The sequence below is a fragment of the Chelonia mydas genome, chromosome 19, assembly GCF_015237465.2.
Source record: "Chelonia mydas isolate rCheMyd1 chromosome 19, rCheMyd1.pri.v2, whole genome shotgun sequence".
Classification (NCBI taxonomy): domain Eukaryota; kingdom Metazoa; phylum Chordata; order Testudines; family Cheloniidae; genus Chelonia; species Chelonia mydas.
In genome coordinates this window covers 9837891-9865037 of record NC_051259.2, presented here as the reverse complement: position 1 = coordinate 9865037, position 27147 = coordinate 9837891, and the positions used below count along the sequence as shown (strand labels likewise).

General features: G+C 45.2%; 1 long non-coding RNA gene across 1 annotated transcript; it reads right to left on the bottom strand.

Moving 5' to 3' along the window:
* Positions 1–23929: 23929 nt before the first annotated feature.
* On the bottom strand, positions 23930–27147 carry LOC122463307. The gene is made up of 2 exons (XR_006286529.1): positions 26352–27147; positions 23930–24755 (listed from the first exon to the last, which is right to left on the bottom strand). It is a non-coding gene; the product is annotated as an uncharacterized LOC122463307 (long non-coding RNA).

The following is a 27147-nucleotide window of genomic DNA, read 5'->3' as shown; positions in this document are numbered from 1 at the left end:
CGGCCACCTCTGAATGTCCCCTTAATCAAATTCCCCTATTTCAACCAGGTTACCATGAACGATATCACTCTCCTGAGGATAACACAGAGAGATAAAGAACGGATGTTGCTTGAATGCCCGCAAACACCGGGACCACACGCTGACAGGCTTTGTCATGCAATGATACCAGATTACTTGCTACTAGCACGGCGTGGTAAAGTGTCCTACCATGGAGGACGGAATAAGGCTGCTGTCCCCGGAAACCTTTTACAAAGACTCCAGGAGATCTTCATGGAGATGTCCCTGGAGGATTTCCGCTCCATCCCCAGACACGTTAACAGACTTTTCCTGTAGCAGTACTGGCCACGAATGCATCCCAAGTCCTCAGGGCTACTCAATCATTAAAAAACGCTTGCTTTTATAACGTATTATATTTAAAAAGGTACACTCACCAGAGTTCCCTTCTCTGCTTTGTTGGTTTGGGAGGGTGGTAAAAAGATCCTGGCTGTCGGGGAGAATGGTGTGCTGTGTGTTCTCCCCAAGCTCGTCCTCCTTCTCCTCATCTTCCCCATCTGCAAAATCCTCAGCCGTGGCAGAGAGCATCCCATCCTCAGAGTCCATGGACAGGGGTGGGGTAGTGGTGGCCGCCCCCCCCAGAATTGCATGTAGCTCAGCGTAGAAGCGGCATGTCTGGGGCTCTGTCCTGGAGCGTCCATTTGATTCTTTGGTTTTCTGGTACGCTTGTCTGAGCTCCTTAAGTTTCACGTGGCACTGTGTTGCGTCCCTGATGTAGCCTCTGTCCCTCATGGCCTCGGAGATTTTTTGAAATGTTTTGGCATTTTGTCTTTCGGAACGTAGTTCTGATAGCATGGATTCCTCTCCCCATACAGCGATCAGATCCAGTACCTCCCGTTCGGTCCATGCTGGAGCTCTTTTTTGATTCTGGGACTGCATGGTCACCTGTGCTGATGAGCTCGCCTGGCCAAACAGGAAATGAGATTCAAAAGTTCCCAGGGCTTTTCCTGTACACCTGGCCAGTGCATCTGAGTTCAGAGTGCTGTCCAGAGCGGTCACAATGTTGCACTGTGGGATAGCTCCCGGAGGCCAATACCTTCGAATTGCGTCCACACTAACCCTAATTTGAAACGGCGATGTCGATTTCAGCGCTAATCCCCTTGTTGGGGAGGAGTACAGAAATCGGTTTTAAGAGCCCTTTATGTCGAAAAAATGGCTTCGTTGTGTGGACGGGTGCAGGGTTAATTCGGATTTAATGCTGCTAAATCCAACATAAACTCGTAGTGTAGACCAGGCCTCTGACTCTCTGCTTTCTCCAAGAGGTGGCATTTTCACGTAAGTGGCACTTCATTGCTTCTTGGCTGTTGGTGCTGCTATACAGCAGGGACTAAGCCCACACCAACCGGTAGTGAAAAGCCATGCCACAAAAATGAATGGAGTGGATTAATTAATAACTTAATAATTTGGCAGCTAATGAGATCTCAGAGCAAACATATTCCCTGATCAACAGAGCTTTGATTCCGCTCCCAGCTGACTCCCATTAGCCATTCTTTCTGTGATCCTACTCCTCAAATCCCAGAAGTGATCCTGCTTGAGAAGTTATTTGGGATGAGCACCCCCCCTCCGCCCCCGGATCCCCCAAATCACAGAGCGGTATTATAGTGTGTGGGAATTGAGTCCTTTTACATACTTTATGAGCCCTCTAGTGGAACTAACTGTATTCTATATTTTAGAAACCCCCTGAAACTATTCAGAGCTGCAATATGTATGCAGCTACTAGGCCCGTGTATAGTCAGCAAATGCAGTTATTTGGGACCCAACTGTGCCCTGTGGCTTTTTCATATTCTGTTGTACAAAGAGTAAAAGACATAACAGATTTAAATATGCTGGGAAATGCATTTACTTGGCCAAAGGAAAAATAATGCCTCACAAGCTTCAAAACAACAACAACAACAAAACCCACCTGAGTTTGTGGCACTCTTGCGTATTTGGCAATGCTGCAGCTCAAAGGAGCATGTGTCACCACAAAGGAAAAGTTTCAGAGTAACAGCCGTGTTAGTCTGTATTCGCAAAAAGAAAAGGAGTACTTGTGGCACCTTAGAGACTAACCGATTTATTTGAGCATAAGTATGCATCCGATGAAGTGAGCTGTAGCTCACGAAAGCTTATGCTCAAATAAATTGGTTAGTCTCTAAGGTGCCACAAGTACTCCTTTTCTTTTCACAAAGGAAAAGTGGCTGGAACAATACAAAGCTTGTACTGTGTTGCTTCTCTGTATGTTTCATAACCTTTTTTCCCAGAGGGAATGGACCAAAGTATGAAGTCTACAAAGGGACTCGGCAAGTGTTTGTTTTTTTAATCGGACATGTGCCCTTTTTTCTTCCCTCTTCTTTACGATAGATAAACAAAGACCTGAGAGGAGGTTGGACTTTTTTTGGGTATCCCAGCAGCTCCCTCCTCGCAAAAGGAAATTTTTTTTCCTATTTCTTTTTTACATTAGAAATCTCAGGAACATCCAGTCTGGCCTTCCCTGGGTCTGTCAGACTAATGTTTATCCTGACTCTTGCACCTTGATGACAGGCGGGTGGGAGGGCATCGAAACTTTTACAAAAAAAATGTCCTAACTCAGTCATGTTCACTAGGCATCAATACGAAATAAGTATTAACAAACCCAAGTGGTTTTACAGTGTGTGACTGAAAATCCCTTCCCCACTCAGCTTCCGCTCATAGCTCTTGGCATTTCACTAGTTCTCCAGGCACCATCGACTCTTCCAGCACAGATTAGATCTGAATTTATAAGATTTTAAAAAAATAATAATCCTGCTTGTTTTCTAACAAAACTTTTTAGGCCTCCTGCTCCATCATAATGAAGTTGATAAGGGCATTGCCCATTTTTCCCCCTTTGCAGCTAACTTTGCATTTGAGCCTGTGCTCCCCCTCTCCATCGCTACAAGATGAGGACAACGTTAATCAATTGCAAGGTTTTAATGCTGGTTAATTTAGCCAACAGACAATGTCTAATCTGCTATATATTTTTCATGTTATAAAAATGAAAATGTGCCCTGAGGGGCTCATATTAAAAAATGTGTAAAATAAACATAGCATCTATAAAAAGATACAAGTGCAGGGAAATATCAAGGGTGCATGTGTGTTTTTTAATGAAAATAATGCATTGCACTTAGGTAGCACTTCCATCTAAGGATTTCAAAGTGCTTCATAAAGGTAAATATCATTATACCCATTTAGAAGATGGGGAAACTGAGGTACAAAAGTAAAACTACTTATCCAAGGTCACAAAGCTCACAGCCAGTCAGTGACAGACTCGAGACAAAAATCCATGTCTCCATGTCAGTTTGCAAAATATGAACTTCATGCATTTTGGCCCCTGGTAGATTAGATAAAATCTTTATTGCACATACTTTATATTGCAGCATAATACTATAAAGCCTGTGTCCATGGAAGTCAATGTGAGTTTTGCCATTGACTTCAGTGAGAGCAGGGATAGCAGGGCTTGCAAGGCAGGTAAATAAAGGTTTCTTTTTGCCTACTTTCCAACAGGAGCTCAGTGAGACACTTGCTCACAAATTAGCTTTTGAAGGCCCTGGCCAAAGCTGTGGTGTTGATTTGTCTCTTTCAAAGTCTCCACAGAATCATCCCCCCCCCCGCCATCCTTGCATGCCACTAATTAACATACAAGATAAACATCCCACAGGAGCCCAGAATAAGATATAGTGGAAAAAAGGTCAGTGTGTTGGAAACAGATAATAAATAATGTTACATCAGATAATATTTAGCTCAAAAATCCTATCCACTCAAACAGCAAGAACTCCAGTGTACAGCAAGAATCCTTTAAAAGGCCACAAGATCCACTGGATATTGACAGCAATAATACATTAGTAGCTGGCGGCGGGCAATGGTAATAGGTCACAAAGAACCTGGTTACTCACCTTCTCGTAGCTGTTGTTCTTCGAGATGTGTTGTTCATGTCCATTTCAATCAGGTGTGTGCGCATGCACATGCATGATAGCTGGAAGATTTTTCCCCTAGCAGCATCCGTGGGGTCGGCCTGAGCACCCCCTGGAATCGTGCCTTCATAGTGCCCAATAAAGGGCCCTGCCAACCCGCTACCGCCTCAGTTCCTTCTTGCTGGCTACTCTGACTGCGGGGAAGGAGGGTGGGTATTGGAATGGACACGAACAACACATCTCGAAGAATCCGATGAAGTGAGCTGTAGCTCACGAAAGCTTATGCTCAAATAAATTGGTTAGTCTCTAAGGTGCCACAAGTCCTCCTTTTCTTTTTGCAAATACAGACTAACACGGCTGTTACTCTGAAACCTGTAGTTATGAGAAGGTGAGTAACCGTTTTTTCTTCTTCGAGTGCTTGTTCGTGTCAATTCCAATCAGGTGATTCACAAGCCCAAGTTCAGGAGGTGAGCTTGGAGTTGTTCACCAATTGGAGCACTGCTCGTCCCGTCTCTGGCCTGCTGGGTAATCACATAGTGCGTGGCGAAAGTGTGTATGGAGGACTACGCCACCGCCCTGCAGATTTCCTGAGTGGGAACCTGAGCCAGGAACACTGTTGACGAGGCTTGCGCCCTGGTGGAGTGTGCAGTGATTGGAGGTGCAGGAACCCCCGCCAGGTTGTAGCACTTATGAATGCAGGACGTGATCCATGACGAAATGCGTTGTGATGACACAGGCAGACCTTTCATTCTTTCCGCCACTGCCATGAATAACTGGACAGATTTTCTCAATGGCTGTATTCTCTCAATGTAGAAGGCTAGCGCCCTACGGATATGCAGTGAGTGAAGTCTCTGCTCCTTGCCGCTGGAATGCGGCTTAGGGTAGAATACCAGGAGGAAGATGTTCTGGTTGATGTGAAACTGCGACACAACCTTTGGGAGGAAAGCAGGGTAAGGTCTGAGCTGAACCTTGTCCTTATAGAACATGGTGTAAGGAGGCTCTGATGTTAACTCTTAAGTTCAGAATCCCTCCTGGCTGAGGTAGAGCAGGGAGCACGATGCCAAGGGTTCAAATGGAGGTCCCAGGTTGAGGTTCCAAGCTGGGACAGGCTGCCAGATGGAAGGGTATAGCCTGTCAAGACCTTTTAGAAACCGGCTGACCATCGGGTTAGCAAAGACAGAATGTCCGGATGGAAGGCTGAGATTGCGGCCAAGTGAACCCTTATTGATGACACTGAAAGCCCCTGCTGCTTCAGATGGAGGAGGTAGTCCAGAATAAGCGGCACTGAGGCTAGTATTGGGAACGAATGGTGCTGTGCCAACCAGACTGAAAACCTCTTCCACTTGGCAAGGTAGGTGGCTCTCGTAGAGGGTTTCCTGCTGCCAAGGAGGACTTGTCTAACCTGGTCTGAACAGGAAAGCTCCACCGGGTTCAACCACGGAGCTTCCACACCATGAGGTACAGTGACCCGAGATTCGGATGTTGGAGATGACCGTGTTCTTGTGTCAGAAAGTCCGGGAAGAGTGGTGGGGTGATCGGGGCTTCTACGGACACATCTAGGAGAGATGTGTACGAGTGCTGGCGAGGCCAGGCTGGAGCTATCAATCATAGAATATCAGGGTTGGAAGGGACTGCAGGAGGTCATCTACTCCAACCCCCTGCTCAAAGCAGGACCAATCCCCAACTAAATCATCCCAGCCAGGGCTTTGTCAAGCCTGACTTTAAAATCTTCTAAGGAAGGAGATTCCATCACCTCCTTAGGTAACGCATTCCAGTGTGTCACCACCCTCCTAGTGAAAAAGTTTTTCCTAATATTCAACCTAAACCTCCCCCACCAACGTGACCTGAGCACGTTCCCTCCAGATCTTGAGGAGTACCTTGTGAACGAGCAGTATGGGCGGAAAGGCATATAGGAGACAACCTCCCCATGGGAGGAGGAACACCTCCGTGCTGGAGCCCTGGCTATGATTTTGGCGGGTCGGTAGGGCCTTTATTGACCCCCACGGATGCTGCTAGGGGAAAAATCTTCTGGCTACTGTGCATGTGTGCACGCACACACCTGATTGGAATTGACATGAACAAGCACTCAAAGAAGAACCTTTCACCACTGTGTGCCTGTTCAAAGATGTCCAAGGTCAGTAGTGATTGGAAATAGTTATCTGACAGGTTTCAGAGTAACAGCCGTGTTAGTCTGTATTCGTAAAAAGAAAAGGAGTAATTGTGGCACCTTAGAGACTAACCAGTTTATTTGAGCATGAGCTTTCGTGAGCTACAGCTCACTTCATCGGATGCATACCATATCGTGGAAACTGCAGAAGATATTATATACACACAGAGACCATGAAACAAAACTTCCTCCCACCCCACTCTCCTGCTGGTAACAGCTTATCTAAAGTGATCATCAAGTAGAGCCTGGATTTGTGCTGGAAATGGCTCTACTTGATGATCACTTTAGATAAGCTGTTACCAGCAGGAGAGTGGGGTGGGAGGAAGTTTTGTTTCATGGTCTCTGTGTGTATATAATGTCTTCTGCAGTTTCCACGATATGCTATGCATCCGATGAAGTGAGCTGTAGCTCACGAAAGCTCATGCTCAAATAAACTGGTTAGTCTCTAAGGTGCCACAATTACTAGTTATCTGACAGCCATTCAATGGCCCCTGTGAAATGAGTGGGTGGATCTCTGAGTTTCAAATGGACAAGTTCTGCTCACAAAACCACCACCACTTTTGGCACTCAGGCTTTATCTACAATGGAACTTAGTTGGCAAAATTTTTGTTGTTCAGGGGTGTTAAAAAAACCACCCCTCCGAATGACAAAAGCTGTACTGATGAAGCGCTGGTGTGAACAGTGCTTTGTCAGCAGGGGCACTCTCCTTCCAAAGCTACAGCCATTTGTGGGGGGTGGAAGTTTTTTGTCGGCAGAGGAGCTTTTTCCTGTCGACAAACAGCAGCTACACTGCGTACCTTTTAGCGGCACGGCTGTAGCATCAGAGCCGTGTCGCTAAAAGCTGAGTGGTGTAGACGAAGCCTAATTGACCAATGGCAGTCTCAGCAGAGGCAACGGTGGGCATGGAAATAGGCATGCTTGGGCACTGCCACATATATAAGGCTGGCACTATACTAGGACTTTAGAAATTCACTTAATAAAAAAGAATAGTAATGGAAAGTGAACCCCAGGCAGGGTAAATCTCTAGTTTGAGACACATTGGTGGAATGGAGCAGTGGAAACTTGGATAAGTGAACCAAAATGGTCTGAGTCTTGCAGTCCGCACCATCACCCACTTCAACAGCTTGGGATCTGCCTTTGTGCAGGATAGGGATTGTATCTCAGATCGACAAGAGCCGCAACAAGAATGCAGAAGTAGCGTGTTTTTGTGGGGATACCACTGTAAAGTATCCTGTTTGTGAGGAGAGGGTGATATTACAAGCTACATAAGCAAAACTGTGTGTGTGGGGATTGCTGAAGGGGGATGTGCCCAGACCCAGTGGGCGTGACTGCACAGGAGCCCAGGGCAAAGAAGTATCTGTTCTGCCTGCATATGTATCCGGTTGTGTAATGAAGTGAGCTACCTGTTCAGTGTGCAGATTGCAATTGCTCCATATCTGGGCTGGAATCCAAAGCCTTAGGGAATAAATCATCCCACTGTTCCCTGCTCCGGTGCACACAGGCAGCGTGCGCACAAATCTGGTGCTGAGCATAAACATTGTGTGATAAGGAACTTGGTGACATTGGGGCTTTTTAACTTCAAGATCTGGGTCCAGGCAACCCCTATTGTTAGCAGGGCATTATGTAAGCTACCCCAGATCTATTTCAGTGTGTCATAACAGAAGCATTCATGTTGTGGCCCCTGCGAATTCTGCTGCCTGTCACTGACAACTTCAAATGAATTATAGACTGAACAGGGACACTGGATTTATGGCTTATTACAACAATCTGTAACCCACTGACCCTGTCTTTTTGTGCTATGCCTGCAGACGTGTTAATGGGCCACCCTACCTTGAATAGTCCATTACAATATGTGCTAACTACTTATGCTAAACAATCTGTTCCACCTTGCATTTAGCTGAGATGCTCGGAGTACCTTTCCCAGACCTGAAGAGCTGTGTGTGGTTCAAAAGCTTGTCTCTCTCACCAACAAAAGTTGGTCCAGTAAAAGATATTACCTCACCCATCTTGTCTCTATTTATTTTTCATTTAATTTTAACAGTTTATAAATTCACTGCAGTCTTGAAGACCTTCTAGTACAGGGGTCTCAAACGCGAATCACCAGGAGGGCCACATGAGGACTCGTACGTTGGCCTGAGGTCTGCATCACCCCCTGCTGCCCCTGCCCCCCACTCCACACCTGCCCCTGCCCATGGGGTGCAGGAGGGGACTTAGGGCAGGGCACTGGGATGCAGGAGGGAGTGCGGGGCGTGGGAGGGGGTTGTGGTGTGGCAGGGGGCTCAGGGCACGGGGTTGAGGTGCAGGAGGGAGTGCGGGATGTGGCAGGGGGTTGGGGTGCAGACAGGGGCTCAAGGAAGGGAGTTGGGGTGCAGGGTGCAGGAGGGGTTGGGGTTCCGGCCCAGCACCGCTTACCTTGAGCGGCTCCGGGGTGGCAGGGGCACGCACCAGGGCCAGGGTAGGCTCCCTGCCTGTCCTGGCCCCGGCCCTGTGCCACTCCACTCCAGGAAGCGGTGGGCACCCTGTGAGCCCTTCTTGCCTGTGGGTACCTCCCCCGAAGCTCCCATTGGCCGCGCTTCCCTGTTCCCGGCCAATGGGAGCTTCGGGGGAGGTAACCACAGGCAAAAACAGCTCAGGGAGTTCTCTGATCCCCCTACCCCCGGGGCCGCAGGGAAGCGGTGCGAGGCCCTCAGCACCATGGGGTTGGCAAGTCCATGGGCCGGATCTGGCCCGGGGCCGTAGTTTGCCCACCCCTGGCCTGGAGGTAGGCTGGGGACGTGGCACGCTGGGGAGGGGACGGGCAGGGGGGATGCAGGGAGGTTGGCGGGCCGCAGGGAATAATCTCGCGGGCCATGTGTTTGAGACCCCTGTTCTAGTAGCTGAAATCCTAAAACAGCTTCCAGGAAACAGTCTGCTTTGAACTAGGCCATGCTGGATTGGCTCATAGTTTAATTTTAATTGTAAGTGCTTTGGGGCAGAACTGCATTTTCTACTACACTTTGACTTTGCTTGGGGAAGAAGTTAGTTTTCAGGAAGTCCAAAGCAAATTGGTGCGCGCGCGCGCACACACACACACACACACACACACGTAAGTATATTTTCTGACAGACACTGAGTTTAAATAGGCTTGGCAGAATTCCTTTTTATAAAATTTTCAGTGAATAATATAAATGGTTATTTTTAAGCTTTTTAAAAAACTTTTATTTATTTCAATTTTCAGAGCTGTAGGAAATTATGGGGGATCAAACAATAGTTATTTAATGATGGTAGACATTGAGATTTAAAAAATTAAAGCTGTATAACTTAAAACACAAATTTTCAACATTACATGTCAAAATATACAAAGTAAATATCCTTAAATCAAACTCCAATAAGTTCTCAAGCAGCATTTTTTTTACTTTGGTATCTATAAATTTTGATTATTGATGGAAATATTTTTTCGTCGGTGTGTGTGTATATGGTGAAATCAACGTTTACTAATAAAAATCTAAAGCCTTCCAAGTATCAGAAAACTTGATTCAATCAGAATTTAATGTGCCTTATGAAGTGGGACAAGTCTTAACATCCTAGATCCTGGAGTGCATTTATATTGTGAAAGAAACTGGAGAGAAAGCAAACACACACAAAATATTTGGGATGAGCTGATTGGGTAGAAAAGTGAGGGAACACAATAATAAGTGGAGGAAGCTTGCAGTGAAGTGAGGTTTAGATTATGTGATTTATACTATAACCTCGATTTCATGATTTAGCAGTACTGACATAATAATTTTACGCTAATAAAAGCAGGATAATATTAGGCTTGCGGATACCAATTTAAATTTGAGTCTGAAATAAGGAATCCCCTGCTAACTGAGGACAAATAAGGATGACAAGGGTTCTCAGGTTGGACCCAGGTCTCTAGGATAGCTCTGATAGCACCTGTAACAACTCTTCAAGAAGGTTGATCCAGTGCTTCATGTTCTAGTCTAGGCCTTGGGAGACCTGGATTCAATTACTTTCTCCACCACAGAATTCCTGTGTGAACTTACAAGCCTGAACAAAGGTCTTGTACTTCCCTACTTCACACGTGTGTTGTGAGGCTAAATTAAGATTATGAGGTTCTCAGATCTTGTGGCAATGACAGCCATATAAGTACCTTAGATAGAGAGACCACCAGGGTCTTAAGGGAACCTCATGTTGCTTAAGTGACCAGTTGCATGATTTTGCTCTTTTCAGGTCGGAAGAACATCAGCACAATGGGGAATATTAGAGCATTCCAGAGAATTCCCTTTCTCCATCCTAAAAGAACACACAAGTTAGATTTTGTGATTAAAATGGTTTGGAAACACCTGCTTGTTGACAGGCACAGACTATGTTACAGGTTGTCAGTGTCCCAGCTTGTGACACATGGTTCCAAGTATTGATTTTATGTTTGCTGGTGGTGCCACCACCTGGTGAAGTGGGGAATAGTCTCTTAATCAAAAGTGCTGCTAACTTGAAGAGCAGCACTGCATAATACAACCCTGAATCCACCAAACTGGTGTAGGACTGTCCTGAGCTTGCCAAACACAGTGCTACCCTGGCAGTAAGCTTCAAACCTGACTTGCAGGGATGCTCACACTTTTGGGGGTGAGTGGTGTTCATTGAGTCCCCACGGCCCATTAAATTCTGGGCCTCTGTGAAGAGGCTAATTATAGTGACTGGGACACTTGTGCATTAAGAACCAGACTGAGACTCAGCAAAATCATTTCACATAGGCCACTGAACAGCCAATACGATTTAAAAATCTTTGGTATTATCTCCACTTTAGAGAGGAGAAAATTGAGGTAGAAGTTAAATTAATTGCTGAAGGACACAAAGGCAGTTGGTGCTAGGGCTGGGTTTACAAGCCATGGGCTTAGCATCCTTATGCTTACATCACATTCATCTGCACCAGCATTAAGCACCAAGAGATGCCATGTTGTTAGAATAATGGCCTCTCCTATGCCTATCTCTTACTGTCTGTATTAGTGGAGCTAGATTAGTAACTCTTGCCTAGAGGTAACTGCTGTCTTGTCTCATCTGTGACCATTGTGCTGTACCCCTCTTGTTCAAGAGGGGTATAACACAATGAAAATGGCTAGAAGAATTTAGATCTGGAAACTGTTGCTCTGGGGAAAATTTCAGTTAGAAACCCAAAGATAAACTGAGTAAGATCAGTTGAATAATGGAAGATGCTGTAACAGTAGGTGACAAAATCATCATTTAGAAGGGGAAACCAGCCCTAAAGTCTGGTTTTGAAGGACCAGTCCAGACGGCGAAAAGTCTTCCTGAACCCCGACTTAGTAGAAGTTAGAGAAGGAAAAGACCTATTAGGTCACATTGATGACATCCCCCAGCCATTGCAAGATTGTTTCTTATGCTAAGTCTAATTTTAAGCATCCAAAATACGAAGGTTTCTACTGTTTCCCCTGGGAAGACTATTCCATTTGAACAGATCTCACCAACAGGAAGTTTTTTGTCCTAGTTAGCCTAATTTCTCTTCCTTAGCCCTGGTCTACACTAGGAGTTGAGGTCGAATTTAGCAGCATTAAATCGATTTAACCCTGCACCTGTCCACATGACGAAGCCCTTTTTTCGATTTAAAGGGCTCTTAAAATCGATTTCCTTACTCCACCCCCAACAAGGGGATTAGCGCTTAAATCGGCCTTGCTGGGCCAAATTTGGGGTACTGTGGATGCAATTAGACGGTATTGGCCTCCGGGAGCTATCCCAGAGTGCTCTGTTGTGACCGCTCTGGACAGCACTCTCAACCAGATGCACTGGCCAGGTAGACAGGAAAAGGCCCGCAAACTTTTGAATTTCAATTTCCTGTTTGCATGGTCACCTGCAGCTTGCCACGCTGGCCAGAGCTCATCAGCAGAGGTGACCATGATGGAGTCCCAGAATCGCAAAAGAGCTCCAGCATGGACTGAACGGGAGGTACGGGATCTGATCGCTGTATGGGGAGAGGAATCCGTGCTATCAGAACTCCGTTCCAGTTTTCGAAATGGCAAAACATTTGTCAAAATCTCCCAGGGCATGAAGAACAGAGGCCATAACAGGGACCTAAAGCAATGCCGCATGAAACTTAAGGAGCTGAGGCAAGCCTACCAGAAAACCAGAGAGGCAAACGGCCACTCCGGGTCAGAGCTCCAAACATGCCGCTTCTATGATGAGCTGCATGCCATTTGAGGGGGTTCAGCCACCACTACCCCAGCCGTGTTGTTTGACTCCTTCAATGGAGATGCAGGCAACTCAGAAGCAGGTTTTGGGGACGAGGAAGATGATGATGATGAAGTTGTAGATAGCTCACAGCAAGCAAGCAGAGAAACCGGTTTTCCCGACAGCCAGGAACTGTTTCTCACCCTGGACCTGGAGCCAGTACCCCCCGAACCCACACAAGGCTGCCTCCTGGACCCGCCAGGCGGAGAAGGGACCTCTGGTGTGTGTCCTTTTAAAATACTATACATGGTTTAAAAGCAAGCATGTTTAACGATTAATTTGCCCTGGCATTTGCGGCTCTCCTGGATGTACTCCCAAAGCCTTTGCAAAAGGTTTCTGGGGAGGGCAGCCTTATTCCATCCACCATGGTAGGACACTTTACCACACCAGGCCAGTAGCATGTACTCAGGAATCATTGTAGAACAAAGCATTGCAGTGTATGTTTGCTGGCATTCAAACAACATCTGTTCTTTATCTCTCTGTGTTATCCTCAGGAGAGTGATATAATTCATGGTCACCTGGTTGAAATAGGGTGCTTTTCTTAAGGGGACATTCAGAGGTGCCTGTTCCTGCTGGGCTGTTTGCCTATGGCTGAACAGAAATGTTCCCCGCCGTTAGCCATGGGGAGGGGGGAGGGGCTAGCCACGTGGTGGGGGGAGGCAAAATGCGACCTTGGAACGAAAGCACATGTGCTGTTAATGTTAACAGCAAGGTTTACCGTGAAAGAGTGTACCCATTGTTCTAGAAAATGTGTCTTTTTAAATACCACTGTCTCTTTCTTTTTTCTCCACCAGCTGTATGTGTTTCAAGGATCACAGGATCTTCTCCTTCCCAGAGGCTAGTGAAAATTAGAAGGCAAAAAAAACGCACTCGTGATGAAATGTTCTCTGAGCTCATGTTGTCCTCCCACACTGACAGAGCACAGACGAATGCATGGAGGCAGACAATGTCAGAGTGCAGGAAAGCACAAAATGACCGGGAGGAGAGGTGGTGGGCTGAAGAGAGTAAGTGGCGGGCTGAAGAGAGGGCTGAAGCTGAAAGGTGGCGACAGCGTGATGAGAGGCGGCAGGATTCAATGCTGAGGCTGCTGGAGGATCAAACCAATATGCTCCAGTGTATGGTTGAGCTGCAGGAAAGGCAGCAGGAGCACAGACCGCCGCTACAGCCCCTGTGTAACCAACCGCTCTCCTCACCCAGACGCCCAAGAACATGGTGGGGGGGCCTCTGGCCACTCCACCCCAGAGGATTGCCCAAGCAACAGAAGACTGGCATTCAATAAGTTTTAAAGTTTTAAACTTTTAAAGTGCTGTGTGGCCTTGTCCTTCCCTCCTCCACCACCCCTTCTGGTGCTTCTCTCCTCCACCACCCATCCTGGGCTACCTTGGTAGTTATCCCCCTATTTGTGTGATGAATGAATAAAGAATGCATGAATGTGAAGTAACAATGACTTTATTGCCTCTGCAAGTGGTGATCGAAGGGAGGAGGGGAGGGTGGTTAGCTTACAAGGAAGTAGAGTGAACCAAGGGGCGGGGGGTTTCATCAAGGAGAAACAAACAGAACTTTCACACCGTAGCCTGTCCAGTCAAGAAACTGGTTTTCAAAGCTTCTCTGATGCGCACCGCGCCCTCCTGTGCTCTTCTAACCGCCCTGGTGTTTGGCTGTGCGTAACCAGCAGCCAGGCGATTTGCCTCAACCTCCAACCCCGCCATAAACGTCTCCCCCTTACTCTCACAGATATTGTGGAGCGCACAGCAAGCAGTAATAACAGTGGGAATATTGGTTTCGCTGAGGTCTAACCGAGTCAGTAAACTGCGCCAGCACGCTTTTAAACGTCCAAATGCACATTCTACCACCATTCTGCACTTGCTCAGCCTGTAGTTGAACAGCTCCTGACTACTGTCCAGGCTGCCTGTGTATGGCTTCATGAGCTATGGCATTAAGGGGTAGGCTGGGTCCCCAAGGATAACTATAGGCATTTCGCAAAAAGAAAAGGAGTACTTGTGGCACATTAGAGACTAACCAATTTATTTGAGCAAATAAATTGGTTAGTCTCTAAGGTGCCACAAGCACTCCTTTTCTTTTTGCGAATACAGACTAACACGGCTGCTACTCTGAAACCTGTCTATAGGCATTTCAACATCCTCAACGGTTATTTTCTGGTCTGGGAATAAAGTCCCTTCCTGCAGCTTTTGAAACAGACCAGAGTTCCTGAAGATGCGAGCATCATGTACCTTTCCCGGCCATCCCACGTTGATGTTGGTGAAACGTCCCTTGTGATCCCCCAGTGCTTGCAGCACTATTGAAAAGTACCCCTTGCAGTTTATGTACTCGCCGGCTTGGTGCTCCGGTGCCAAGATAGGGATATGGGTTCCGTCTATGGCCCCACCACAGTTAGGGAATCCCATTGCAGCAAAGCCATCCACTATGACCTGCACATTTCCCAGGGTCACTACGCTTGATATCAGCAGATCTTTGATTGCGTTGGCTACTTGCATCACAGCAGCCCCCACAGTAGATTTGCCCACTCCAAATTGATTCCCGACTGACCGGTAGCTGTCTGGCGTTGCAAGCTTCCACAAGGCTATTGCCACTCGCTTGTGAACTGTGAGGGCTGCTCTCATCTTGGTATTCTTGCGCTTCAGGGCAGGGGAAAGCAAGTCACAAAGTTCCATGGAAGTGCCCTTATGCATGCGAAAGTTTCGCAACCACTCGGAATCGTCCCAGACCTGCAACAGTATGCAGTCCCACCAGTCTGTGCTTGTTTCCCGAGCCCAGAATCGGCGTTCCATCGCATGAACCTGCCCCATTAGCACAATGATGCCCACATTGCCAGGGCCCATGCTTTGAGAGAAGTCTGTGTCCATGTCCTCATCACTCACGTCACTGTGCTGACGTTGCCTACTCGCCCAGTATCGCTTTGCCAGGTTCTTGTGCTGCATATACTGCTGGATAATGTGTGTGGTGTTTAATGTGCTCCTAATTGCCAAAGTGATCTGAGCGGGCTCCATGCTTGCCGTGGTATGGCGTCTGCACAGAAAAAAGGCGTGGAACGATTGTCTGCCGTTGCCCTGACGGAGGGAGGGGCGACTGACAACATGGCTTACAGGGTTGGTTTACAGGGAATTAAAATCAACAAAGGGGGTGGCTTTGCGAGAAACTGAATGGCCCCCTCAAGGATAGAACTCAAAACTGGGTTTAGCAGGCCGTTGATTTCACAGAGGGAGGGAGGGAGGAAGGAGAAAATGAATACAAAACAAATCTGGTCTATTTCTTGTTTTGAGCCACTTCATCTATCTTTATACATCTTGCTGGCAGCAGACTGTGCAGTACGACCACTAGCCATCATCAACACCTGAGTGCTCGGCAGAAGACGGTGCAGTATGACGACTAGCCATCATCTTCTGCTAGCTGCAGGTTAAAAGACAGTGCACTGCCGGTAGGACTCAATCGCCACGAGACGAAATAAGGGAAATGACCTGGCTGAGTCACTCCCGTGTTTTCCCAGGCGCCCGGTTAAAAGAGCACCCAGGATTACGTCGATGACGGCTACCAGTCATACTGCACTGTCTGCTGCCAAAAGGCAATAAACTGCTGCTGTGTAGCAATGCAGTACCACGTCTGCCAGCACCCAGGAGACATACGGTGATGGTTAGCTGAGCAGGCTCCATGCTTGCCGTGGTATGGCGTCTGCACAGGTAACTCAAGAAAAAAGGCGCAAAACGATTGTCTGCCCTTGCTTTCACGGAGGGAGGGAAGGAACGGGGGCCTGACGATATGTACCCAGAACCACCCGCGACAATATTTTAGCCCCATCAGGCACTGGGATTTCTACCCAGAATTCAAATGGGCGGCGGAGACTGCGGGAACTGTGGGATAGCCACCCACAGTGCAACGCTCCGGAAGTCGATGGTTGCCTTGGTACTGTGGACACACTCCGCTGACTACATGCACTTAGGGCATTTGTGTGGGGACACACACAATAGACTGTATAAAAACGCTTTCTACAAAACCGACTTCTATAAATTTGACCTAATTTTGTAGTGTAGACATACCTTTATTCCATCATGTGGCTCCCAGTCATACCACTTTTGAGCACCCTAAACAATTCCTCATAGCCAGAAGTCAATAAAAGTCAGCACCAGGCTCTCTTACTACCTTGCCCCTCAGTTCAGGCAACAGACCTTCCAAACTCATTCTTACTAAAGTTTTTTTTCCATATAGGCCCAGATCCATACAGACACCTAAGTCTCAGTTTTAGTCTAAGATCCACTTAGACACCTAAGTCTCAGTTTTAGGCACCACTGAGATCCACAAAACCCCTGCTTGGCTGCTGCCTAACTCTTTAGGCGCCTACATTTAGTTGGAGCCTAAATTTCTGCTGTAAAAGTTCCATAGGCCCCTACGTTTCTGCCCCTGGGCAAGTGCACTGCTGCCTCCCTCTAGGCATCTGGTCGCTTAAGCCCTAGTGCAGGGTAGTCAACAGGCAGACTGTGGGCCAAATCTGAACCGCCAGAGGCTTTTGACTGGACTGTGAAACTGCTCGGGGACTGTGGGCAGTTAGTGCTGGGATAGAGGAAGTCTAGTGCACATAGAGGAGTGACTGGCTGTGTGCTGGCGGGCTTGGGGGAGCTGGTGCCCGAAGCTGAAGGTGCCTGAAGTGTCCCCTCCTGCCCTCCCTAAATGGAACCATGCTGGGTGCACTGGGGCCTCAACCCCTGCTGGGCAAGCTGGGCGGGACTCCATTTCAGGAGGGTGGGACACTTGTCCCCTCAAAAGTTGAGTCATCCTCAGGTGCTTGCTGTGGCTCTTGCTCAGAGCCCCATGAGGGTGGGGCTCCATTTAGGGAGGGTGGGGAGGCACCTGCCACCCTGAGTTATGTGTCAGCCCTGGGCACCAGCTCCCCCAAACCCATCAGCATGCAGCCAGTCACTCCTCTACCTGCATTAGCTGCCCCCACCTGCACGAACGGCCCACAGCTTCCAGAGTTTCCTGGTCCGGTCAAAAGCCTCTGCAGTCTTGGATTTGGCCCATGGTTCACCTATTGACTACTCCTGCAGTAGGCCCTGGGTATATTACACAGCATTTTAGGTGTTTGTTGAACAGGGGGACTTGTGGTGTGAAAAATGTTTCTCTGCAGTCTGGATCTTGACTGTACCTTGACCAAGAAATTTGGACCATGAGAAAAAATAATTGACTATCTTTGCCCCAGTGCAATCCACAAACCAGATGAAGATAGGCATTCTTCCACCTGCATTTCTGTCCTGTAGGCATGCTCAGAGCACATCTAACTCCACACAAAACAGCGACCCCTGAACTATAGGATATTCTTATGTAGGTCTCCCTCAGCCTCTCTGTTGAAGCCATTCCACTCTAATTAAATTATTATATATTAATTGCACCAGAGAGAGAATCACTCCATAGTCCAGTGGTGAGGGCACTCAGCTCCTTGCCAGGCAGAGGGGGAAATTGAACTGTCGGGGTAAGTATCAATGAGGCAATGCAAGTGCCAATTAATGCAACCTAACTCTGTGGGGCAGGACTACCCACCCCTAGAGCTAGGAGTAGTTACATCTTTTGGCCAGTTCAATTGTTCGCCTTTCTGCCACGAATGCAGCCACCAGATACAGGGAGACTACCTGTGCTACATTTGAAGAGGAGTTATTTGGTTGCCCAAGTAATGCATTCTGAATCTGTACAGAATGCTTTGTCAAATATTTGTATATTGTGATACTGTACAACTGAAACATAATAAAGGTGCTGGCCCTTTAAAAATAAGCTGTCCCATATTTTTCATGCAGTAGTCGGTTTCCTTTAAACATAGGTGGTCCCTAAGGTACTGTAATCATTTTTAAAAGGATTATGAGTGTTACCTGTCTACCCCCCCTTATTCCACGTAACATAAAACGGGTGATTAAAGAGCCGGTGGCATTTTGTACGATTAACTTTAACAGCAGTCCTAGACAAATCCAAATTAGGGTAAGTACATTCTGTTTACCTAATTTCCACTGCATTCTCAATTCAGTATAGTATTCTGAACTTCTGCCTTAAACTGGCATGTTCCACCCAAAGCTGGCTGCAATTCCATGGTAGCCAAAGTGATTTTTGTATGTGTTATTTGTAAAGTGTTTTGGGATCTTTGAGGGGGCAAAAAGATATTATAAATATGATTTCCCCAGTATAAAGTTTTTTGGGAAAAATGCATTAAAGACTATTTAAACATGTAGAGTGGACTGCTTATTGATTTTTCATTAAATTTTTTCCATCTCTTCAATTATTTGCATATCACATGGCATACATCCCTGTGCAAAGCAATCAATAGATATAGCTGTGTTTTCATAGAGATCGAGCCACTAGAAAACTGTAAGAAAACCAGAAAAAAAATCACCGACAATTTTCCTGATGTTTTGCAGGGACTTTGTTTTATAGTGTTACAACAGATGGGGACAGTCACTCACAAATGTCACACTGCTAATCATACCAGAAGATCCACAAATTGACAAAGTTAATTGCATTAATCAGTAACATCTAACAGGAGCGCCATGTGAAGGTTTTCATCTTAAGTTCAGAAGAAGCTTTTTCTAAACATCCAAGAAAGCCCCCCACTTCACCACTATCATCTCCATATACTATACAAGAAATAAACAAGGCACCTATGGCCACTAAAAGTGGTAACGTTTCTGGAAAGGATGACCTAATGATTGCTATACATTCAATGGGAAAGATCCCCAAAAGCTGGTATGAGGTGATAAGTCATTACACTCTTCAAATGATAATGCCAGCTATTGCCCAATATCACTTCTTTCACTGGCTGGTCTCAACCCTATTTTTGACGTCGTCCTGCTGAAGAGCTGGTTTCAGACCAGGCCATAGTTGCTGTGACCAGGTTCTCACCATTGCTATTCATATTGAGACTGGCTTCCAGGGGAATCTAAAAACCACAACAGCACTGATACATTTATTTGCCACTTACAATATGGTAAGGAGATATGGGCCACTGCTCAAGGCATTTATGGCCATCAAGTGTCATAGCACTATGCAACTTCTGGCCACAATGTGGAGCAACAGAATATACTGCATTCTTCTGAATAGGCAGATCAGCAAAAAACGGTACGAGGCAAAGGTCTCATCACCCTCGCCATTGACCTCAACATAATGGAAGCTCCATCCCAACAGCCTTTCACCTAAACAACAAAGCCAACAACAAACACTTAATGTCACCTTTCGCAGTCAGCAGGTCTGAAATGAGCCCTGTCCAAAGAACTTGGACAGAAGAGCTTGACTTTTAAAGCCCACCTGGAAAAGATATGCGAAAAGATAAAAGCAAGAACGAGCCTTGTTTGAAAACTCATGGGCACAACATGGCGTGCTGATTTGCACACACTTCAAACAGTGACTCTAGCTTTGGCAGACTCCACTGCTGAATATTGCACACCAGTCTGGGTGGGCAGCTCATGTGCCAAATCTCTAGATGCACAGCCTAATGCCACGATGAGAATCGTAACTGGAACATTAAAATCAACGTCTGCCCAAGGTTGCCCACTCTTGCACATGTACCCCCACCCAAAATCCAGAGAGACACATGCCGTTTGTGAGTACAGTTGAATCATGGCCAACCTTAACTTGCCAATTCATGACGAACTCCAGAAGATTCCAAAGACACATGAAATCTCAAACCTTTCTGGGATTGGACTAAAACTATTAACTATTCAGGGGACACCATCATAGGGCCTAATCACATCAGCCACACTATCAGAGGCTCGTTCACCTGCACATCTACCAATGTGATAGATGCCATCATGTGCCAGCAATGTCCCTCTGCCATGTACATTGGCCAAGCTGGACAGTCTCTACGTAAAAGAATAAATGGACACAAATCAGACGTCAAGAATTATACCATTCAAAAGCCAGTCGGAGAACACTTCAATCTCTTTGGTCACTCGATTACAGACCTAAAAGTGGCAATTCTTCAACAAAAAAACCTTCAAAAACAGACTCCAAAGAGAGACTGCTGAATTGGAATTAATTTGCAAACTGGATACAATTAACTTAGGCTTGAATAAAGACTGGGAGTGTATGGGTCATTACACAAAGTAAAACTATTTCCCCATGTTTATTCCCCCCCTTCCCCCCCCCGTTCCTCAGACATTGTTGTCAACTGCTGGAAATGGCCCACCTTGATTATCACTACAAAAGGTTTTTCCCCCCCCCCCCGCTCTCCTGCTGGTAATAGCTCACCTGATCACTCTCGTTACAGTGTGTATGGTAACACCCATTGTTTCATGTTCTCTGTGTATATAAATCTCCCCACTGTATTTTCCACTGAATGCATCCGATGAAGTGAGCTGTAGCTCACGAAAGCTTATGCTCAAATAAATTTGTTAGTCTCTAAGGTGCCACAAGTCCTCCTTTTCTTTTTGTGGATACAGACTAACACGGCTGCTACTCTGAAACCTATTAAAATATCCTCATTCAATCCTGAAGCAGAATGGAAAGAATTCTGGGATAATTCTGGGGTTGTTTGTTCGTTCCAAACACACACCTGATTGCCAACCCTACAAAAGAATTTCTAGGCTACAATCCACTCTGAAAACAGTGGTCTGCATTGAACCATTTAACAGTGCATGGCAGATGCTGTCATCTCTTACAACTTTGCAAGATCAGAGACAATGAACAATGTGACTGCTGTAGACTACTCCTGGGGGAATTCTGTGCCAAAAAAATTAAAAATGTTGTGCTCAATATTTTAAAATTCTGCAAAATTCTACATATTTTATTTCTCAAAATAATACAATATAATCATGCTAAGTTCAATTATTTTGGTAATTTATTTCAAAATACCTGTCAGCAATCTGAAACAATACAGACCATAAAAAAAGATTCAGGAAATGTTTTTTTGACAAACGGATTCCTTACTAGGCATACTAATACAGAACTTTGTATAATTCATTTACATTACGATACAGAAATGTATTTCTCGCACCCGTAAGAAGCAGTGCAAAGGCTTGGGGGAGTCAGGGGTAATGGAGGAGCTGAGGGAGATGGAAGGAGCCTGGTTGTTGGGTGTGGATAGAAGTATGAAATAGTTTCTTGGGGGGAGTGGGATTGTTAGGAAGCCTCCCCCATGCAGACCCTGGCGGACCCCGAATCTCCCCCATTCAGTCAGGCACATCTGTCCCTGTCCCCGTGTGTCTCTGCACTCTCCACCCCCATGTGACCCTGGAGTCCCCCTCCCATTCAGCCCCTGGCTCAATACTGTCATCCCACTAGCTCCTGAGCCCGTGCCCCAGGTCTGTGACCCCCCCCCCCCCCCCCCCCCGCAGCAGCCCCATGTGCCCCACTCTGCCTCCTACCCTGGCGACAGGGGCAGGCTGCTGTGATGAAGATAGCTGGCTGCTAGCCATTACTACTGGACAGTTGGCTGTTCTGGCACCACAGCGGCCTCTGATGGCTGAAAGGCAGAACTGCAGCACTTTATGTGCAGAATGTATTTTTTGTGGGGGAAAAAATTCTGCTCCGGAAATGAATTGTGTGTGTGTGTGCAGTGGTGCAGAATTCTCTAAGTAGTAAACACCAGTCACAATTTTATGGACCACACTGTAAAGCAGTTTCTGCTTTGATTGCTTGCCAGGAGCATCTCAAACTTATATCAAGCCACTCCCGAAGCTAACCACTGGCTCTCTAATCTGGCTTTATCTGAATGTTGCTTTTTTCACCTCTCTTGCCATATGAAAGAAGTCACTGACATTTTGGATCACAGTTATATCTATTTATATCAATCACACCACTGTAATGCTATTTGTTTAAGATTTCAGAAGCAGGTACTCTCAAGCAAAAATCAACTCAGCAGCTAGATGCCATTCTAAATATCATTAACAAAAATTAACAAGAAAGGTTGATGATAGAACACAAGCCCAAAGTTTTTGCAAGGAGTTTTCTACACTTTTTTTTTCTTAAACCACACAACTGACAGCACTTACCTTACAGAATGTAGGGCTGGAAAGTACCTTGATAAGTCATCAAGTCCAGCCCCCTGTGCATGGCAGGATCAAGTAAACCTAGTCCATCCCTGGCAGATGTTTGTCCAACCTGTTTTTAAAAACGTCCAGTGATGGGAATTCCACAACCTTCCTTGGAAGCCTGTTCCACAGCTTTAGAATGTTTTTGCTAAAATGTAACCTAAATCTCCCTTGCTGCAGATTAAGACCATTACGTCTTATCCTTCCTTCTGGGAACATGGAGAACAATTGACCACTGTCCTCTTTATAACAGTCATTAACATATTTGAAGATTTAGCAGGTCCACCCCCACCCCCCTGACAAGTTGTCTTAAACTAAACATGCCCAGTTTTTTAAACCTTTCCTCATAAGACAAGTTTCCTAAATCTTTTATCATGTTTGTTGCTCTCCTCTGGACTCTCTCAAATTTGTCCACATCTTTCCTAAAGTGTAGCACCCAGAACTAGACACAGTACTCCAGCTGAGGCCTCCTGAGCGCAAAGTAGAGTGGGACAATTACCTCGTGTCTTATACGACACTCTTGTTAATACACTCCAGAATATTAGCCTTTTTCATGGTTGCATCACATTGTTGACTCATTCAATTTGTGATCCACTAGAACCCCCAAATCTTTTTCAGTAATACTACCTCCTAGTCAGTTATTCCCCATTTTGTAATTCTGGCATTTGATATTTTTTTTCTAAGTAAAGTACTTTGCACTAGTCTTTACTGAATTTCATCTTGTTAATTTAAGACCAATTCTCCAATTTGTCAAGGTCATTTTGAATTCTGATCCTGTCCTCCAAAGTGCTTGCAACCCCTCCCAGCTTGGTGTCATCTGCAAACTTTATAAGCACACTCTCCACTCCATTATCCAAGTCATTAACGAAAATATTAATACCAGACGCAGGACTCACCCCCTGTGCAACCCCATTAGATACATTTTCCCAGTTTGACAGCAAAGCATTAACTACTCTTTGAGTATAATCTTTCAATCAGTAGTACACCTATCTTATAGTAATTTAACCCAGATCACATTTCCCTAGTTTGCTTATGAGAATGTCATGTGGGACTGCGTCAAAAGCCTTACTAAAAATCAAGATAGATCACATCTACTACTTCCCCTCCATCCACTACAACAGTAACCCTGTCAATGAAGAAAATTAGATTGGTTTGCCAAGATTTGTTCTTGAGAAATTCATGGCTAGCTATTCCTTGTAAATCTATTATCCTCCAGGTGCATCAAAACCATTAATTTACCTGAAGCGAGAGAGTTAGGGTTTCTTGAAATAGAACCTCAACATTCATGTTACATTTTTATTTGGTAATTATTCTTTTATTTCAGGAGTTCTTAAACTTTTCCACAGCATGGAGAACTTTCTAATATAGAGACTGTCTCAAGGATCAACTCTAGTCATTTATGACTGTGTGGACTACCTTCCCTTCCTTCCCATTTGCAATCATATGCGGCAATCACAATTGTTTACATGGAATCATAGGAAATGATTTAATGCATTTTTAGCTTGTAATGAATTTTAGCAGTTGGAAAAAAGGTAGGGTACTTATTTCATTCACCAAGACTCCATGGATCATTGAGGGAACTTCTGAACTTTTATTATTCAATTTACAAAACTGATTAACTGGACCACCTCTAAGCACACAGACTGATAAAAACCACATGAATAATATCTTACTAAACAGATTTCCATCCCGAAATAGGTTAACATCTTTTATGTCAGGGATGGGCAAACTTTTTGGCCTGAGGGCCGCATCTGGGTATGGAAACTGTATTGGGGGGCTATGAATGTCCCGTGCGGGAGGGGGACTCTATGGGGTGTAGCATGTGGGGGCTCTATAAGAGATGTTACTGAGGTGGGGGGAGGGGGGAACTCATGCCTGCGCAGTGTGGCTCTGTGTGCCAGAAGATGGTGCTCATCAAGGGAATTGTGAGTCGGGGGCTGAGGAGTGCTGGGTGGGCAGAGTGGGGCAAGCCCCCAACCCCGCTCCCTGGCGGGAGCTCGAGGTCCAAATAAAAAGATCTAACGGGCCGCCGTAGTTTGCCCACCCCTGCTTTATGCAGTCCAATTCCCCTGGGTGAATATATGAGCTTTACAACAAGACTGAACTGTAATGGGGAAAAGGAATTCCAATGTCAAGGACCCTCCACTAAGAATGTTCTAGTATCCAGAGCGCAGATGTTCAAATCTCCCAGCTATCTCAATTCCTGCAACACCATTAAGTGGGGAAGAGAGACGGTCAGTCTCTCAGGTAGCGAGGATGTGGATCATTTAGGAAATTATAACAACTACTCACTAGCACCCAGTAAGAAGGACGACAGGGCAGAGAAGACTCCTAATCTCCTTCCAGTGTAGGCAGTGACAAAGGACAAGGAATAAACAGCAAGCAAAGTCTAACCTGCAATGAAGGGGAACACAAAAATAAGAGCTTTGCAGCTGGAATCCATTTGAGTATCTGGTCACTTCCAAATTCAGTCATGCTAAAGGGATCTAGTTATGCATTTGGCCTGACACAGATATGGTAAAGCAGCATTGTCTTGCAGTGCAGCTGGGAACCAATGGGGTACGTCTTCATAGCAAAAAAACCCCAAAACTCTACAGCAGGAAGTCTCACAGCCCCGACCTACAAACTTGGGTTCACACTAGAGTGCTACAAATAGCCTGTGTAAACATTCAGAGGGGGGCTGAAGCCCAGGGAGAGGTGTGCGGGCTCTGAGACACTGCCGTGGGCTTTTTTTTTTTGTTTGTTTGTTTGCACTGTGTAGACATACCCATGGAGTCTACCACCACAGTTGAATTTGCAATGTATTAATATTTATGTTATCAAAATTAAACTTTGATATTAGCCACCAATTAAAAGGGATTCAAGAAATTACTTTCCTGCTTGTCTAGAGCAGAGGTTCCCAAACTTTTTTTTATTTTATACCCCCTTTCAGATCTACCAGCTGCTGCGTACTCCAGCCCTTCTCATTACTGATACTTTGTGAACTTAACAGTACCTGTATTTAGCAATCCATCCATATTTCACTGTTATGTACAGATATAGTTACAGTGCGACATAGAAAACCAGAAAAAAACCCTCCTAAGTTCTGAGCTCAATTAGACTGGACAGTTGCTGGGCAATTGAACTCGTGATTGGAGGCGAGGGCTTGGTACATCAGTGTCTGTGTACTTGCGTTCTTATTGGTACATCTTAAATAAACAACCATATTTTATAAAACAGATTCCTAGAGTTTTAAAGCCAATTAGGAAAATGAAATAAAATAAATAAAATTCACCATTACACGATTTCTCCCACATACCCCTCACAGTTTGGGAACCCCTGTCTAGAAGAAACATTCCACAAGATAAGGTAGACATAGCAGAAGTATACCTGTTTACATACTTTTTATATTGGAAAAGGCTATATAGTACACTGTCAAAAGGTATAAGTGTTGTTTAAGGAGCTTCAGCTTCATAGTTTTACCCTCATTTCTTTTTATGGAGATATAGCAACTCTGACCATCAAGATATCAGTTGTTCTCAGAAGGCCTAAGAACATTATGCACCTGGCTTAGCATTTGAGTAGACAGACATTACACTGAAGAAAGTCCCTTTCGCACTCAGAGCATCTGTGACTGGTTCTACTGAAAGCTTACTCCAACACTCCTTTGCTGGAAGGGAAAGTATAACAGACTTATATCAAGGGAGGAAGAGGCATTTCTACAACTATTTCAGGCTCTTTCTGTATTCTCTAGCATGTATCCCAGTTAATATTTATAACAGCTCCAGTAAAATGAGAGCTAGCTGTTATGGTAAAACTAACCTAAAAAACAGTAAAGACGTAGAATAGAACCAAATTGGAATTGGACAGCATGAACAGGATAGTCTGTGAATGTGAAATCCTATTCTCCTCATAGATCACATAGTAAAAAAAAGAACGGAGAATGTAATACATTGGCAAACTGCAACTCATTTGAGTGCTACCTAAAGCACATGGTTGCATTTCTCTTACCATATACTATGTACAGCTGGTGTATATGGCGTAGTCTTTCCTTTTATTACTTAGACTATACAATTTTGTTAAATATATAGTAACAATGAGCAGTAATAGCTTACTAGAAGTAATTCATCCCTGCACTTTTCTAGCTCAAGTGACATCAAAAAGTAATACACCAGGTAGTTTGACTCCTACCTCTCTCTCTCAACACCAAATGCCTTTTAAAAAAAAGTAAGGATTTCAAGTAAAATATTAAGCTAGAATCTTCCTCTGGCCCTCCTCAGACATACATTCTCTGTAGATGCACCTCCTTGAGGCAGGAATCTTCTGTCTAATGTCACTGCTCACATATGACTGTACAATATTACAATACACAAACATGGCTCAGGAAAGTTTACAAAACACTGACTTTGCTCCACTAAAATTACTGATGCAGACAGTAACTGAATGGAATACTAAGGGAAGACTAGGTTCAAGTTGACTTGGAGCACTTTAACTCGTTAAGTGGCACAATGCAAACAAATCCTTGTCTGATTTTAACCTCTTAAAATGCTACATTTACAATAACTGACAATTTTAAAAATAAAAACATGTGATTGTAGAACCACAGGAATTGTTAAGGGGACGCAGGGGCAGATATACCAGATATACCCCTTAAAATTACATTAATTCACCATTAAATAGATTTAAACTAGTGCTGTCAAGTGATTAAAAAAATTAATCGCAATGAATCGTGCAATGAATTGCACTGTTAAACAATTATAGATTACCATTTAAATATTTGTGGATGTTTTCTATATTTTCAAATATA